At 38.2% G+C, this 18954-nt stretch overlaps 1 protein-coding gene across 14 annotated transcripts in view; it reads right to left on the bottom strand.

The window, feature by feature from the left end:
- The window catches only part of LOC144314168 (uncharacterized), a 260622-nt gene extending 256396 nt beyond the window's left edge, over window positions 1-4226 (bottom strand). For all 14 annotated transcript variants that reach the window (XR_013379955.1, XR_013379952.1, XR_013379954.1 and 11 more), the window contains exon 1: window positions 4010-4226. The gene's annotated coding sequence lies outside the window, so the exon portion shown is untranslated. The remainder of the gene's footprint in view (window positions 1-4009) is intronic.
- Window positions 4227-18954: the final 14728 nt, after the last annotated feature.

The raw sequence follows: 18954 nt of genomic DNA, 5'->3' as shown, positions 1-18954 counted from the left end.
TCTCTCTCTCTCTCTCTCTCTCTCTCTGTGTGTGACTATCATAAATAAATAAATAAATAAAAAATACTTAAAAAAATTAATTCCCCTTTAAAAAAAAAAAAAGAGCAGTTAAGAGCTCAAAAGCCCCTCACCTGGAGTCCACCTTGGCTTTTATCCTCTATCTGGGGCTTGGGAGTCACTCACCATGGAGGGGACTATATCTGCTTGGGCAGACAGTGCATCAGGAATGCTGGGTACAGTCCCAGCAGCATAAGGTCAAATCACATTGGTTTCTGGATTACCTTTATTGGACCCTTTATAGCTGATTGAGATAGCCTCTGGCTTTTTAAGTTCCTGTTTTGTCTCAAGTCTTTCCATTGGCCCGAATTCATTGTTGGGATTGGTCAGTTTTCCCTCCATCAGCAGTTCATTATCTGACATCCTAGGTCTCATGATTGCACTCAGGCTGGTTATCTGCATCCCCATACCAGGTGCCTGGAGTAACTGAGCTTTCCTTCCTGCAGTCAAAGTGCCTGAACCAGAGCCTTCAAAGACAGGAACATAGATGGCTGGTGTCCTTCCTAAATATTTATATTCCTATCTCTACAGATTTCTACTAACAATGCCTACAGAAGTGAGTAATTCAATCTTCAAGGAAGTGAGTTCCTTAAACACCCCCAAACCTGAGATATGCTGCTGGAGGAAAGGAGGTATGTGATTTTGCTCATATTCTCTGCTTCTTGCCTGGTCAGAGAAGGTCACTACCCCCACTCCCCCAGAACCCTGTATCCCCTAGCCACACAAACCGTGCTTGGATACTTCAAAACTTTTGCCAGAACTTGGCAGCTCAGGGGGCATATTCTCTCATCAGGAATGTTTCCTGAATTGGGGGCTAGCTCACTACTGGGGTTGCTGTCGTGCTTTCCTTTTCCTCAGTATTAGGGATCAAACACATTGGGTATTTTATCTGAAGCACTGTTACTCACCACAACACCCTCCTATCTGCTCCGCCTCACTTTTCTAAGGAGTCCACGTCTTAGCGTCCAATGAGGTTTGTCACAAGAGCTGAGCTCTTACTTCTTGGCAGCTTGTGTGCCCAAACCAGATTTGCAAATCTGCACCTTTGGGGTATTCAACTTATCATCCTGTTCACACACCTTGTCTGCCAGCCCGAAGCTGGGAGAGTTGGAGAGTTGTGGATGCTCTCACATCCTTCTCTAACCTCAGCTCTTCTTATAACTTTTTTTTTTTTTAAGATTTTATTTATTTATGAGAGACACAGAGAGAGAAGCAGGCTCCACGTGGGGAGCCCGACATGGGACTCGATCCCGGGTCTCCAGGGTCAGGCCCTAGGCTGAAAGCAGGCACTAAACCGCTGAGCCACCCAGGCTGCCCTTCTTATAACTTTCTAACATGAGCTTTAGCCTCTAATCAGGATCAGTGGACCACAGAACTAGCCACCCCCCCCCCCACCAGCCTATTAGCTGCAGCCAATCATTTCCTTTCTCTGCCCATGTGCTATGTGCAGGTCCTCAAACAAGTGTGCTGAACCATACAGTGTGTTCAGGGTGTCCCCATATTCATGCAGCAGTCCACAAGCATCTAACACACGAGCCACTCCTCCCCACACAGAGATTGAGGACCAACTCAAGATTTTCTCCTGCAGATGCCTCTTTTCCAAAACACTTTCCTCAGATTTCCTGGCTGCTTGGCTTTCCAATGTTTGGTTCTCACCCTCAGAAGCTTCCCAGGTGAATCGAAAACTGGCCCCCAGACACACAAGACAAGGAGAAACAAAAACAACAAAAAAAGGCCACTCCAGAACAGAATGGGGAGGTTTTTATAAGCAGTTACACACCAGCCCTACCTAGAGCACTGCAAGACAAGCAGATCTTCACACCCACCCAACAGAATCTTAGGAGCTTATATAGAGACCTTAATTGGATCTACTCGCATATTCAGTCCAGGTGGTCTCAATAACACATTACTCTCATGTCTACGTGCTTGAAACTGGCCCCTGCTGGACAAATAGTGGGCAACAAAAGACATCCCAGCATCTCAAGGATGAGGGGAGAATGTCTGCCTCGGTCCAGATCACAGGTCAGCCAGCAGTCATGTTCTCTAATTGACCTCCTCCAGCAACACTCAGTTGTACTCTGATCAAGATGATGATCAAGATCAATGCTTAAATTACTTAAAATTTATGGAAACTGACACTGGTGCAAAAGAAATAGAAAATTTAAATAACTAATAAGTTTTAAAGATATTGAAATAATAACTGGACTCCTTCCTCCCCAAAACATTTGCAGGTGGCCATTCTCAAATATTCAATATCAATTTTAGGCTTTCTAATTTAAGCTAAACAAATATGGAAAATGGCAGTATTTGCAGAGTTGGGAGCAGCAAGCATACAAACAAATTATCTTACAAACATATTTCAAAGATAATTGCTTCTAACTTAAAAAAAAAAAAAAGATGATGGTAATTTTTCACTTGGAGTTGAGTTTATCCATGACCAGGAATATCTCCCTAACAAGCAATGGAGAGACAGTCAAATCTCCTGGAGTTTGGAGATGAATTTCCAATGATCTATATAAAAATCAACTTGTACACTGTTTAAAGGTAAAGAATCATATGTAGGGGAGGTGGGCGGGCGGTGGGGGTGACTGGGTGACGGGCACTGAGGTGGGCACTTGATGGGATGAGCACTGGGTGTTATTCTGTATGTTGGCAAATTGAACACTAATAAATATATTTCAAACTTTAAAAAAAAGAATCGTATGTAATAAAACCAAGTTACAATTAGCTGATACATATAATTTGAACACTAGCACAAGGCAATGCTCCCTTGAAGACAAAAACACCTCACACTCTGAACAACTGACTTACAAATGGACTTTGGAAATGACAGCCAGTCCCTTTCTTATCTCTGAAGCCTTGCAGGTCTGAAGCCCTGATAGCTTACATTTAAACATTTTCTAACCCCTAACTATTAAGAAAGACCACCATTATTCTACTAGGAGAGGCATCTGACCAAACCAATGTACAAATATGATGGAAAAGTATACCCCTCCTGTGCTATTCCTTCAAGCAGTGTTTTTCAAAGTGTAAGGCCAGCACCAGGAGCAACATCTGGGAGGTTGTTTGAACTAGAAATTCCAGGGCTTCACTCTCAATCTACTAAATCAGAAACTCTGGGCTTTCAAGCCTTACAGGTGATGCTGATACACTCTCAAGTTTGAGAACCACTGGCCTCAAGGTCTCATCCAAGAAGCAGTGACGGTAATCCATTAAGGCATTTGTACAGATTGTCAAACCACATTGTTTTCTAAAATATGCCTGAATTTACCTGTCATTTTGAGGAATTTGGAGTCTGTAGTCTCGTTTGAGTTACATTTTTCATGCCTCCAGCAAACTGTCAGACTGATAGCAGTTTGTTGAGCTTCCCATCATGCTCAGCAGTTGTCCTCCAAATACTAATACCCTGACATTTCAGAATACCCCTGCGTTCCTTCCCCAGATATTGAAATACAAATGCCCAGGTCCCACTGCCAGCTATTCGGACTCAACAGATCTGGAATAAGGCCTTGATATCAGTAGCGTTAATACCCCCTGCCCCAACAAGCCCAGCCACTCACACACACTTCCTCCTAATATAAATGAAGGGTTGAATGCCACTGCCCTTTAAAACCCCTCCTATGTAAAGGTGAAGGAATTCAAATAAATCTTCAAGTGGTAATAATCTATGTGAGGAAGATTTAAACATTTCTGGTGCTAAGCACCCATGCTGTTCTGCACTGTGCCGCATCTCCTCTTTGCCTTCCAAGACTAAGTAGATAGGGACAAAAATAGTAAAATAGCAATAATTAGGAGTGGGAAGCTCCATACCACCATGCTCCATTTTTGTAGCTCTTGCAAATGAGTCTACACTCCAGGGGAAGGATCCAACATGAGTCGCTACTGAGGACCAAGGTATTGGTAGGCATAGGGACTCTTAAAGAGTGGGGCCACGTACAGAAAAACATCTTACCAGGAGACTTTCAACTGAGACTTGTGCTCTCTGTTTCTCGCATGACAACATCCTCTGCTGCTCAGAGCAGCCCACACTGAGGATTGCTGCCAGGAATACTTCTATATTTGAAGGGAGAGTCTCATCTTGCCAAATGCTAGGAAATCTCCACAGGGAAGGACCTTCCCAACCTAGAAATCTGACTGTAGCCCCTTCCCTCTCATCAGAAGACCTTTTTGCCCACTGGGTGGCAACATCTGTACTGTGACATCACACAGTGCCAAGTGAATGTTGGCGGTCATGGTCATGTTCAGAAATCATCCGGAAACACATTTTGCCAGTGCTTTTGTTCTGCTCAGTCACAGACTCTGGATACAACTCTAGTTCCAGGGAAATAACAAAAATCATGCTCCCACTTCCAATCACTGCTGCCCCCCAGTCACTCTCTTTATATCACCACCACCAGTGCTTGCTAACTTGTGAAAACTCATAGCCTTGACAAAACAATGTGAAAATTAATGTATATAAGTATACGTGGCTTCATATATATATGCTTTGTGGTTGTGGGGGGGGTGGCTAATATATTTCACACACTGAAAACAATTATTTTTATTGGAATTTGTTATGGACTGAGCTCTGCACCCCCAGAAATTTCTGTCTTGAAGTCCTAATTCCCAGTACTTAAGAATGTGACTGCATTTGGAGATAGGGTCTTTGAAGAGATAATTATAGTGGACACTAACCCAGTATGACCTTTATCCTTATGGAAAGTGGAAATTTCCACCAATCCAGGTGGCTCAGTTGGTTAAGCATCTGCCTTTGGCTCAGATTATGATCCCAGGTCAACAAGCCGCATGTCAGGCTCCCTGCTAGGCAGAAAGCCTGCTTCTCCCTCTACCTGCTGCTTACCCAGCTTGTATCCTCTCTCTGTGACAAATAAATAAGTAAAATCTTAAAAAAAATGTTTAAAGAAAATTTAAAGAAAGTAGAAAGTTGGTTATAGATACATACAAAGGAACTAAAGGAAGACAAAGAGAGGAGGATGGCCAAGGAGAGACGTCTCAGAAGAAACCAACTCTGTGGACACCAAGAAACTGAGAGAAAACAATTTCTGTATTTAAGGCACCCAATCTGTGCTACTTTGTATGGCAGCCCTAGGGAACTAGTGCACTGCCTTTCCATGACACACATTTTCTCACACCTGGGAACTACCCTCTCTTTTCTAAACATTCATTCCTCTCTGACAATGAGGACCTGATTCTGCCAGCATGCAAAATAGCATTTTTCTTTTATGACATGTAAGTTTCTTTCTCACCTAGGAGAGAAAAAATACTTCTCTCTATCCTTGCAAACTCCTGCATCTAGGATGTGAAAGAAGAGAGAAAAATAAACATATTTGAATAAGAAAAAGGATTTTTTTTTTTAATGCAGAGCAAAGGGAGAAAGAAAGAGGCTGGGGGCACCTAGGTGACTCAGTTAAAATGCCTACCTTTGGCACAGGTTGTGGTCCCAGCTTCCTGGGATCGAACCCCACAAGCGCCACATTATCATCATCATCATCATCAACAACATCATCATCATCAGGTCCCTGCTCAGCAGGGAGTCTGCTTTTCCTTCTTCCTTTGCCCCTCCCCCCTGCTCAGGCTCTCTCTCTCTCTGTGTCAAATAAAAAAAAAATCTTTAAAAAAAAGGAAGGAGGCTGAGAGCTGCAAGAAGAAAGAAAGCAAACATTAGACAGATGGTCTAATAAAGTAAGCACAAAGATCAAATGATTCAAGATTATAAGAAGAGATCTCGTGGTGGACATGAGGTGAAGAAAGGCTCTTTAAATGCCAACTATTGGGCTGAATATGCAAAGTACATTCATGAAATAAGATCTATATCAACAAAAATTAAATAAACAATTTTTTGAGATTCCACAGTGGGAAGGCACTATTAATATACTATATCAGAAAGTATTAATATACTATATCAGAAAGAGGATGTTCTGAAAGAAGACCAGGGAAGAGCTCTAAAAGGAGAGAATGAGGAGGAGCCAAGATGGTGCTTCCCAATAGGCTTGAGGTCACACACCTCACCTCAACTATACAAGTCACAGCTCAAAGCCATGAAAGTGATGCCCCTGTTGTGATAACATCAACACCCCCATGTTTGGCCTTTTCATTAGGCACTGCCCCTTCAAACTGGCAAACCACTCACAACTACTTCTCACAGATAGAAGTCACCTTAACCTGACCCATTAGAGTCTCTAGAGCTTTCTAACCTCAGGAGAAAGGCAAGGTCAGATAATGGAGAGCAGGAGAGACAGAGGGTGAATGAAAGTTATCAGACCAGGGTTTCCATCTCTTCCTCATCTTCAGATGAAGTATTTCCCAAGAGTTTGAGTCCTAACAGGTGGCAAAATATCATTCATATTTCCTATATCTAGATCTTTTCAGCTTTTGAATTCATGAGAAATAAAAATAATGTTTTCAAAACCAAGAAGCTTCCTATTGTACATTTAGTAACAGGATATTACTAGCAGTATTATTGCAATAATCAGATCTTGTTCTTATAAAAACAAGACAGCCACAGGAATGACTATATATTTAGCCATTCAGACACAAATCCTTTCTGAGCATTCCATATTTAAGAATTACATGCCACTATTCTTCCCAGGTTTGACAGAAAGAAAACTTGATAAGCTGCAAGAAAGATAGACAAAGATTTTTTTCTTCCTTGTTTTTACCTCTGAATTTCTTCTACCTTTTTTTTTTTTTTTTTTTTTTGCTATTGCATCTGTTGGCTCTTCATCAGGAATTGACTTCAAATCTTTTTCTAATATGATTCAAAGACTTATTCAAATGGGTTAGCTGGGCCACTAGCCTGGCACCAATCCTTGATCTCTCTGTCATTTAATTAGATGAATCAGAAGAAAATGCTACCCAGGGGACTTAGGTGACTCAAAAGAAAAGTTGTTAGCAGACCAGTATTATAAACACTGCCATGAAATATAAGGAAGCATGCATTTCACTCAGTAGAAGTGTAAAATCTCACAGAAAGCTTCGATTACTGTGATTTTTCTTTTGTGACTTTCCAGGAGACAGATGGCCAGGACGAAGCAGTACATTGTAACACGAGTATCCCATAGATCTGAAAGGAAATTTAAAGTCTGTGCTAAGACACTAGTATTTAAGAGATAATGTCAGCAGAGTAATTATTTCCCCTGGCCAGAGGCTTCCTCACACTATATATAAATCTTAGGTAGTATCAAAGCAAGCCAAGTTTTATAGTTATCAATACAAGTGTCTAAAAACTCAGTTTTATAGCAACTCTAACCAGCTGAGGTTGAGAAGCCAACTCATAGAACTGTTCAAGCAGAGCAGACTGTCAGCACTAAAGAAGAAAGCTAATCATAGGAGATAATACCTGCATAAGACTCAGTGAAGTCTGCAATCAGATCAGCTGATGCTCCTAGACATTCTTCTAACTTGTGACTCATCCCTGGAAAAGTGCTTAGAGGCAAAAAGGTTGTGAGCGAGCCCTTGGAAGGAAAAGGCAAGGCAGCTTAAGAGAGAATATCAGAAATATGGGGAACAATGGAAACACATGTCATAGATACTTAAATTAAATCAATATTTCCAAAATAAATAAATAAATAAATAAATAAATAAATAAATAAATAAATAAATATTTCCCATACAGACCAACTTATCTGTGAGGGGACATGAACCATCAAAACCTGTGTGTATTTTGCTATAAAAAGAATGGTCAAAAAAAAGAATGATCAAACCTGGAAACCAGAATTACTCTCATTCTCTGAAAATCTATCAAATGCAGATGAAGTGATAACAATATATTTTATTTATAAGTAATCTTCCTTTCCTTACTAATGTAACTTAATTTGGGGCACCTGGGTGGCTCAGTGGGTTAAGCATCCAACTCCCAACTCTTGATTTCAGCTCAGGTCTTGGGATTGAGCCTAAACGTTGGGCTCCTCACTTAGCAGAGAATCTGCTTGAGATTCTTTCTTGCTCTCCCTCTGCCTCTTCCCTTGCTTACTTGCTCACTCTCTCACTCTCTCAAAATAAATGAATTAATAAGTAAAATTTTAAAGAACCAATATAACTTAATGTTTACAATAGTCCCATGAGACAAAGTAAGAGAAAATTGTCCCCCATTTTATAGATGGGAACACCAAGATCCCAAGTTATTCATTTGTTTAAATTAGCAATAAAATCAGGTTGAAGACTTAGAACAACATATTCCTATTTCAGAGAAGACACTAGAAGAGTTACAAAAGAAATGTGGTTATAGTCATAAGGCACCAATATGGGATTTCCTTGACAGTTTTGGAAATAAGTCATGTTCTATGAAGTAGTGATATTCATTTGCCTACTCTTTAAGTGTGAATCTATTCTTCTGTGTGTTTCTGCCTTTGGAAAATTTGAAAAATAATACAAACGGACAACTACACCTTAAACTATAATCACCAAACTTATTTAGGAAGCTTAAAATCTAAAAATCATAGTGCACCCAGCAGACCACAATGAAATATTTAACATTTTAAAAGATGGAATATGTAATGTGCCAAATCAAATATAATAAAGAATAGAAGGAAGTTTTTTTAACAGAATAAAGAGAATCTATTAAATAGCTACAATCAACATCAGACTTATTAATAGAAAATGTGACTCAAGAAAAAATGCCTGTAAGAGTTTTCCTACAACTTACCAAATCCAATTACAAAGTTTAACATTTTAAGTTCCTATGTTTTAAGTTCTGATTTGAACTAATTATAGATTCACAGAAAATTAGAGAGATAGCAGGGACATGTCCCATGTACTCTTTACCTGGTATGCCTCAACAGTCATTTCTTGTAAAACAAGAGTACAATATCAAAGCAAAGAAACTGATGTTGGTATATTATGTGTCTATACTTCTGTGTCATGTTATGGCAGGGGTGGATTCATGAACCACTCTATAGTCAAGAAACAGAATCAAGGGGTGCCTGGGTGGCTCAGTCGGTTAAGCATTTGCCTTCAGCTCAGGTCATGATCTCGGAATCCCGGTGCCAGGCTCCTTACTCAGTGGGGAGTCTTCTTTACCCTCTGCTCCTCCCCCTACTCATGCTCTCCCCCCCCTCCCTCTTTCTCTCTTTCAAATAAATGAAATCTTAAAAAAAATTAAACAGAATCAAAAGATGTTCCTCATGCTATCTTGAGGAGATACAGATCATACCTATCTCCCCCTCCTCACTATACCCAACCCATGGAAATAATTAATTTGTTCTCTGTAACTTTGTTATATCAAGAACATTAAATAAATGGAATCATACAGGATGTGACTATTTAAAAAAAAATTTCTGTCAGGATGATGCCCTTAATGAAAACTGGATATTTTGTATATTACAATGTGATAACCCTGGAAATCAGACTCTTAGCCTTGCCTCAAGTCTGTTTATGTAGTTTCATATAGAGTAGCTAGATATTATGTAGTTTGTTTAGTGACTTTTCTAAACTATGCTAAGTCTGTATGTTTGTCACATATGGCCTCTGAAGGAATCTCATCACTTAGCTTGAGTTGAGCTAGTGTTTTGACTGATATCCCTGAGTCCCAGGAACAAGCTGAGAGATACAAGGTGGGGGAGGGCAGATGGAGGAAGAAGAAGAAGGAAGAGGAAGAGAAGGAGTAGTAGAAGTAAAAGAAAAAGAGGAGAAAGTGATCCTCTCTCAGCTTTTACAAAATGACTGTGCTGGAGCACTCCTTCAGTGCTTAGCCAGGCTACTTCAAACCCTGCCTTACGCTTCCTTTCTGCTTGCATTGGGCCTAGAGGTCATTCCAAGGTAGAAGCTTAAAATCTTTTTTCCTCAGCATGTGTTCTGCGCTGATCGTGCCTGTGGCTTTCTAAATTCCCTGCTATACTATACATAGGTAACTTCTGTTTCATTAAAAATTTTTTCTTAGTATAGTTAATACATGATGTCACATTAGTTTCAGGTGTACAACATTGTGACTCAACAACTATGCATTATGCTGTGCTCCCTACAAGTGTAGCTCGTGTATGTCACCACACAACACTATTACAATACCATTGATTATATTCCCTATGCTTTTGAATGCTCTCTCCCACAGAAACTCTCTCCCAGCTTCTCCTCCCAGGTTCTCAGTACTCTCCAGTGTGCCTCAATTTAATCTTTTGTCGTTGGTGGTGGCCAACTGTCCATTTACCTAATACTGTTTTTGAAGAATGCCAAGAACTTTTGTGACTTTGGTGAGTTCTAAGTAAAGCAAAACAAGGCCAATCCCTCTGTGTCAGCCCTTCAAGTAGCCCTTGGATAGGTTAGATAAACACAATTGTTTGTAAAGTCATCTCTGTTCCCTCCAGAACAAGAGACTAAAGTCCCACCCTGGGAATGGACACTGCCACCTTCAAGACCATCAGTGGGCCAAGAACAGGAGTGAAGGAGGGTAAATAAAAAGCTACAGAGTTTTCCCATCACTTATTTTTTTAATATTTTATTTATTTATTCATTAGAGACATAGAGAAAGAGGCAGAGACATAAGCAGAGGGAGAAGCAGGTTCCCTGCAGGGAGCCCAATGTGGAACTCGATCCCAGGACTCCAGGATCACAACCTGAGGCAAAGGCAGACGCTCAACCACTGAGCCACCCAGGCGTCCCTTCCCATCATTTTTAAGTTGTCTTTCTCTTGGTTCAGCATTTGTTTGGTTGCTGTAAACCTTTGACTATTTTCCAGAATTCTGACCAAGTTGATTTTAATAGTATTTGCTCAATCATTTGATATTTCTACGGAGAGGTGGGCCCTCGGAGCTACCAACCTCACCCTTTTCACAGATGTCACTCAGGATAATGCCTTTGAGACCTCCTAAGTTTTTCCGTAAGTCAACAGTTTGTTCCTTTGTAGCTAAGTAGTATTCCAGGATATGGATCTACCGTGGTTTGTTCACCCACTCAGCCATCATAAAACATCTGTGTTGCTTCTAGTTTGGTACTATTATTAAGTGAGGCTACTACGAACTCTCATGTGTAGGTTTTTGTGTAGATATGAGTTTTGATTTATCTAGGATAAATGTCCAGGATTAATGAGTCTCATGTAATATGTACATGTTTAGGCTCTTTAAAGAAACTATCAAACTATTTTTCAGTGACTATACTATTTGATATTCCTATCAGCAATGTATGAGAGGTGCAGTTTTTCCACATCCTCACCACCATTTGGTACTCTAACAATTTTTTTTTTTTTTGGTGCTCTAATAGGTGTATACAGACATCTCGTTGTAGTGTTTATTTGCATTTCCCTAATCGTTAATGATAAACTTATATGTATATATAATTATATGTGCTTCTATATCAATATGATGAATGACAGACATGTACAAAGGATGAGAGTAAGGCATTAGGATTATTTTATTATAAGCTACTCACATTACCCATGGAGGTGGTATAGTGTTATTTGAAAATACACTTGCGGGCAGCCTGTGTAGCTCAGCGGCTTAGTGCTGCCTTCAGCCCAAGGTATGATCCTGGAGTCCCAGGATCGAGTCCCACGTCAGGCTCCCTGCATGGAGCCAGCTTCTCCCTCTGCCTGTGTCTCTGCCTCTCTCTCTCTCTCTTTCTCTCTCTCTGTGTGTGTCTTTCATGAATAAATAAATAAAATCTTTAAAAAAATAAAATACACTTGAATTTACTGTAAATGAATATTACAAATTCTAGGATACCCACTATGAAAAGTAAAAAAGGAAATGTAACTGATATGTTAAGAGAGAAAATGGAATCATATCAAATACTCAGTTAAAACCACAGAAAAGGAGAAAAAAAAATGGGGGAAAAGTGGGAACAAAGACCAAAGGAAACATGTAGAAAACAGTAATGAACGTGGCAGATATTTACTCAATGACATCAATAATCACTTTGAAGATCAATGCTCTAAATGCACCATGTAAAGGACAGAGATTGTCAGAGTGAATTAAAAAATACAACCCAACTCTTTGATGAGAACTTAATCATATGTTTTCAGTCTAATTACATGGCAGGTTTAGAAATTCAGATATCCTCTATACTCAGGGGGGTGGGGGAGAAATGGTAGTAAACATCCCAGAATTTCAGTGACTTAAGATTTACAAATATTTATTTTTTTATTCACAGAAAATCCCTATAGCAGAAGACAAGCTTAAGAGGAGGGTTAACTCTGCTCCCCAGGGGCTCAGTCCTATGGAAGTTTCACTTTGCTCTACACTTGATTTTGAAAGTTGCTTTGTGTAGAAAAGTCCATCCAGCAGAGGAGAGAGAGTGGAAAAGCTACACCTACTTCTTAAGTATTTGGCCTAAAGTAATAGAGTATTTTTACTCCTATTACATTTGCATAAAGCAGTCATGTGACATGACCACATTATGAGAATGAAGAGGGAGAGTTTGCAAACATGGTTCCTGGGCAGACGGTGACTACCCAGCAACAACTCTACATTATGCAATGGGAGCATCAGCGTTTGGTGGGCAAACAGCCATGTCTGCCATGGATCATGCTCGAGAACTCAAAACAGGATGTATTCTTTAAGTCATTAAACCCAATTCTGGGAACTTATATTTTAAAAGATTATTCAAAATATTCCAAAAGCTCCCCAAGCATAGATGTCAGTCCTCCCTAGGTGTCCTTCACAACTCTCTCTTCTTCTGACAAGAACACTGAGGATACTATAAAAGATAATGGTGATCTTTTACATTGATCCAGGTAATTCTTCTTTCCAGGATTATCTCTGAGCTTTCAGGGACATGGCTCCTTTAGAAGGTTTAACTGGAGGTAGCACTGGTTTAATATCTATGCAGTGGGAGATATAAAATGAAAATGACCCAAAAGACAAATCAAAAACTGGGAAGTTATTTCCAACACATATTATAGACAAAGGGCAAGTTTCTTAGAGTTCTTAAGGGAAGACTAAAATCCAAACAAAAAAAAATTGTTCAAGCAGATCACGGAAATGAAAACAAACAGATCTGAATACTTGAGAAGATACTCAATCTTACTCATAATTTAGCATAAATTAGCTTTGCAATGAGATGCTTTCACCCATCAGATTGACAAAGGTAAAAAATTTTTGTAAAATAATTATTGGGGAGTGTAGGAATTTTGCTTTTTGTTCCTAAGTATAAAATATAAAAATAAATTTCATTTTTACGGAAATCTCAGTAAGTTATTTATAATATTTATATTTTTACAGGTTCTTCAGGCACTACAAGATTTGTCGCGATCCCAGTCATCTTGCTTAAAACCTGCTTTCAGGTCACTTGAATCTTAATTATTTTGTGCTTTAATTTGCATGCTTCATTGTCACCACCATGTTACACTGTTTCCCAAATTTGCAGACCTGGACCAAAGTCTCAAAGGAGATTAATGGAAATAATGTATTATTACCACAGTTTGGGCAGGAATATTCATTTAAATAAACGAAAATTAGTGAAACTGTGATTATGGCAATTTCCCACAAGTAGCCACAAATGCCCAAAAACAAAGTACAAATAGAAAGTAACTTGACAAAATAAATAAATAAATAAATAAATAAATAAATAAATAAATAAAGTAACATGACGAATATCAGAGAGTCTGCTTTTTTTTGGATAAGCAATTCATTTTTCCCTTTTGCAATTTGGCAGTGTCTGGATGAAGCATTATCAACTAGTCTTATGAAGCCACAGAAAGTTACGCATCTTTCTACAACAAAACACAGGGCCTCCACTAGCAAGCAAATTGATCTTTTCCCAGAATGAGTACAAAATACTGCTTTCTGGTTTCAAATTCATCAATTTCATGACAAAGCCTGAAAATACAGAAGCATCATTCAAAGTTGTACCCTTTCTAGAAAAATGCAAATTTAAGTCACCAAATTGCCACAAAGACAGTCAAACTGAGCACAAAATTGATGATGACTATTGTGTGCAAAAGTAAAGTAGAAAGAGCAATAGATTTGTTTTTCAAAGGATACTGCTGGATATAACACAATGTGAGTGATATTCAGAATAGATGAGCGATTCCTATTCTGTTCATGGTGACAGACACTTTGCAATTGTACATAACCATGGACAAGTGAACACATCTGCCTTTGGCGTATGGGCAGTATATATGTACGAGAATCATTTTCCTGTTATCCTCTTAAAACATTTACTCTAACAAGCACATATTCTATAAAACACTTGATTCCAAAAAAACTATTTTCTGAGCTGTAATGGAGGCTGGGGATGCATTAGCTCTGAGTACCAGAGCTACGTGTGCAGCCTGGAGAGAAATTGCTGTGAATGAAATGTGGCCCTTGAATGTCAACACACAGCGCTTCGTACACAGAGAGTGGTTGGGGGGTCAATCACAGGCCTCCTGGCCTGGATTCTCTGCTGAAAAATACAGTGAAAATTAGGAATATATTTAAGTGAAGATACTGTGCCTTTTCTTCAATCTGATGTCTCAAGAAAACTCACCAATTGTGTGACTTATTTTCACAGCCAAGTACACTTTCTGTTTGGATCAAAGGTAACAATTCACTGAGCTCTTTCTAGTTACCAGACATTCTACTTTCCCCATGTAATTTTCATTAATTCTCATGGTTTCATTTAATTCTCACCACAAATCTTTTGTGGAAAGTATTGTTCCTCTGTTTAGTAAGTCAATAAAGACTTAGGAAAGTTAAGTACCTGTTACTTTGCTTTTTAAAATCTAACTTCGAAGTTAGAGTATCTTTTTTAAATTATATGTCACAAATTAACTAAATTCAGAATGGACTTTGTTTTAGGATGAGCAGATCACAAATCTCTCTAATAGTCACTATAATCTTCTACAGGATTTTATAATATCTAGGTAAAAGTATATAGAATTATAGGGTAAGACTGACAATTTCTCTTCATAGACAGATGATAAATAGATGAGAGAGAAAGAGAGGAAAAAGAGGTTCTGCTCCATATGAAAAAAATATATTATTCTAATGCATACACTGAAATTTTTTTAAGTTGGCAGTGGAAATCCTGACAAGAGCAAATATCAACAAAATTTCAGATACTTGGTGTCATGTACACAATCTCCACCACATCACAATTAATTGAGATGAAAATAAAAATGCATAATGAAAACGTTTTGGAAAATTTAACACATTTCAAATAACTAGTGAGTCAAACATATTGGTAAGTAAGATATTCATATATAAATGATAACAAAACACCATAAAACACTAATTTTGTGACATAGTAAAAGGGATACTTAGCTCCGCTTCTTAGACTAGAAGAAATAAGACTGAAATAAATAACGTAAGCATCCAAACTAAGGAATTATAAAAAAGAACAATTTAATAAGCTATATGCAGTAGGTTAAAAATGGCCACAGATTCTCTCATATTCCTCCCAGAGAGGGAGGGGGAAAGCCGAGATAGGTTGAGGTGTGGGGGGTTGTCTGCATTCCAGTCCTTTCAGTCTGTGCTGATTCTTATAACTTCTTTAATCATTAGAATAATGTAGAAATGAATATGTGCCAGTTACCAATTTTGAAGCCACAAGATGCCATTTAGGAAGTGCAACTACCCCGCTGGATATCCACTTGGAGGGGCCCTTAATCTACAGGGAGAGGAAGAGAGGCTCAGGTGTACTCAGCCTTGCAGCTGAGTACCTCTAGAACTTCTGGAAAATACCAGCCACCAACTGTATGCCAAGTGACCACAGGTAACACATTATGGAGAATAACAATCCAGCCAAGCCCTTCTCAAATTCCCAACCCACATCCTCAAGCACAAATTGAATCTTAAGCCACTAAGACTTAGGGCAATCTCTCATACAGAAATAAGTCATTGTAACAGAAACTGGTTCCTAGAAGCAAAGGGCTGCTGTGTCAAAAACCAAAAACACGTGGCAATGATTTAAGGAACCAGCAGCCTGTAGAAATTGGAATAGCTAGAAAGACTCTAAAGATGGAAGCTGGGAGGGCTTTGAGGCCTTATCAGTGAAGACTGAACAGCTGGGGAAAAAAGATTCTAAAATTTAGAGTATCTACTTCCCTTTCTTGTCTAATATACCTTCTTTTTTCTAAGAGGGTCAAAAGATTGCTTTCATCAGATTTTCCAAAAACTCCATAACCTAACTGTGGTTAACAATTACTGCTCTTGAAATAGCCTGCTGAGCATCTTTTTCCTTTCTGTGTGCTCCTCTCATCCTCCGCTGTCCCACCCACCAAGCACCTAGTTGTTAATTAAATAGAGTAATAAAGAATCTTTTCCGTGTTTACAGGATTCTTTGGCATTTACTTTGAAGGATTATCACTTTCGATATCAACATATCTCAAAATTATGAAAATAGGAAGGAACAAAGGGAAGAGTATTAAACACAAAGCTAAATATGGAAATGATCAAGTACAAGATACAAGCCTTGGAAACAGATGTGTACCAAACCTCACCCTTTTTCAAACTTGAGAGAGAGAATATGGTGCATATATTTTCTATCACCCGGTGCTCCCAACAAGGTCTGGAGCAGTATTCTACAATGAAACATAGAAGTACTTCTGCAGCAAAACATGAATATTCACTCTAAGTGGTGTAGAGATTACATTAGTGTCATCTCACATTAGGTCAGGATTTTGCTGCAGAAGGAGTTATGAAATACCTGTTTTTCAATGTTTTGTGGAGAGCATGTGGTTAAAGGATTCTCAACATATAACTAAACATCATCATTGCCTTCCTTCCATCTCCCCTTGACGAGACTAAATAACTAGAGTTTCTGAAATATTTCTTTGAAAATCTGTTTGTTATCATCTTTAATCATCCTCATAGCTTTCCTTTTTCAGCATCATCTGACAAACAGTCAAATCCAGAACACTGCATGTTATTATGTAGTGGGGTTTGAATGGAAGATTACTTTTGGCCTTCTAGGCCTGTGATGATACCCAAATGGCATTATAGTCAACTTTCAACAGCTTCAGGGATAACCCAATTTACATCTGCATCACTCCTGCTAGAACTTGATTATTAATCCCTGATCTAAACTCCAAGCTCCAAATATCTATGGAAGTTATCTTGTCCTTACAGCCATTGGAAATAGGCCCAATGATGTTTTTATCCTACAACAAAATGAGCTGTCCAAAAATGGAACAGGCTGTCTTTGAGGATAATGAGTTCCCTTTTATCAGAAGTGTTTAGGCGGAAGCTGGACAATATAGTGAGTATGCTCATAAGACTGAACAATACTGAAAGATAAACATAAAACAAAAAAGAAGTTCATTTAATCCCTGTGTAATTGCACATTTCATCTTGTAAACCCACTTTTACGGAGTTCATAACTAAGCTTTATCCCAAATGTTTAGTTCTTAACCAACATTTGGGTAACTGAAAATCTATGATCTCAATTCTTTTGTCTTTCATAGGGAGAGGGAGTGTAAGTATTTTTACTTATAGGGTTCTCTTGTCACAAGACTGCTCTTTCTCAGAAGCAGTATATAACCACAATCTATTTCAATTCAAACCAGTTAGTGAGTTATTTACTGCTGCCTTAAATTATCTCTGATGAACTACTTAGAGCTTGTTGGGAAAAATTTACATGGATATACAATAACTAGAGAACACTAAGGATGACATTAGCATGTGTGAAATACCATGGTAAATTTCACAGACAACAATATGTAGGAAATTCAAATAAAAGAAAATTAAGAAGCAAGGAACTTTGATTGAGAAGTCTAGAGCCTTGATATGCTCTGGGCCATCTCAGGGCAAAATGGATAATTAGAAGCCATTTGTAATTAGGAGACTAAACTTCTAATATTTTACCCTTTCCTCCATTAGGTACTTTTGGGTTCTCAATCCCAAACTCTTATGGGATCTCAACCCTTCTCCAAAACTTGATGTCAGGAAAAATTCTGAGCAGATTACTTCATTTGCATTAGAACCTAATGAGGATTACATAGCATTTAGGACAGTGCTTACAATTTCTTATTGTGATCAGTGTGTAAAAAGACAAGCTTTTTTTTACTTAGTCCCAAGTAAAAGATAACAATTATTTCCAATAAAGCATTATATTTCTAAGGGTATCATTGCCAGACAAAAAGTTGTAATAAGATTAAAAAAAAGAGGTTAATAATGTCTAAATTCTCTATTCTTCTCCAACAATCCATATGTCCAATTCTGAATTTAAAAAAATACTATTTTATTACAATGGCTTGACAACATATTTTAACACCTAGTAAAGCAAATCCACATTGGTCATTCTATTTATAAAATACTCCTGGTTATTCTTAGAGAGTTATTTTTCCATCTGAAATTTATTTATTATTTTATTTTATTTTATTTTATTATTTTATTTATTCATGAGAGACACAGAGAGAGACACACACACACAGAAAAGGGAGAAGCAGGCTCCATGTAGGGAGCCTGATGTGGGACTCAATCCCAGGACTCCAGGATCACACCCTGAGCCGAAGGCAGGTGCTAAACCACTGAGCCAACCAAGCATCCCTTCTATCTGAAATTTAAAACAGTTTTATCCAGTTCTAAAATTAAACCATTTTGGTTAGAATTACCAAAATGTCATATAAATTTGAAAGCACTAATATTTCCATACTCTAGCTTCCTGTTAAAATATATATTGTATTGCTTAATTTCATTACATGTTTTATGTACTTGCATGATATTTCATCATGTATTTCCCATAGAACCTTGCCTTGTTAATTTACCCTTAATATGTTTCATCCCCTACAATAAACATGAATTTTTTGCAGTTTTAAAGAAAAGCAATAGATTAGTGTATATTTGTCTATCCAGCCACCTTTTTGTTCTATTATAAATTACATTCACTTAGTAAAGTTTCAAAAGTTTCTAAGGAATTATTATTATTCCTTTCAGCAATTAAAATATACCTCATTTTGGAGACTTATTGATTTTTACTCCAAAACAAGATTAAATAATACTGATGATAGAAGATATTGCCTTATTTTGATTTTAAGTAGAAATGGCT

This window comes from Canis aureus, chromosome 5, assembly GCF_053574225.1.
Source record: "Canis aureus isolate CA01 chromosome 5, VMU_Caureus_v.1.0, whole genome shotgun sequence".
Lineage (NCBI taxonomy): Eukaryota > Metazoa > Chordata > Mammalia > Carnivora > Canidae > Canis > Canis aureus.
The sequence above is the reverse complement of the archived record's forward strand: the minus strand, read 5'-3'. Positions and strand labels throughout refer to the sequence as shown.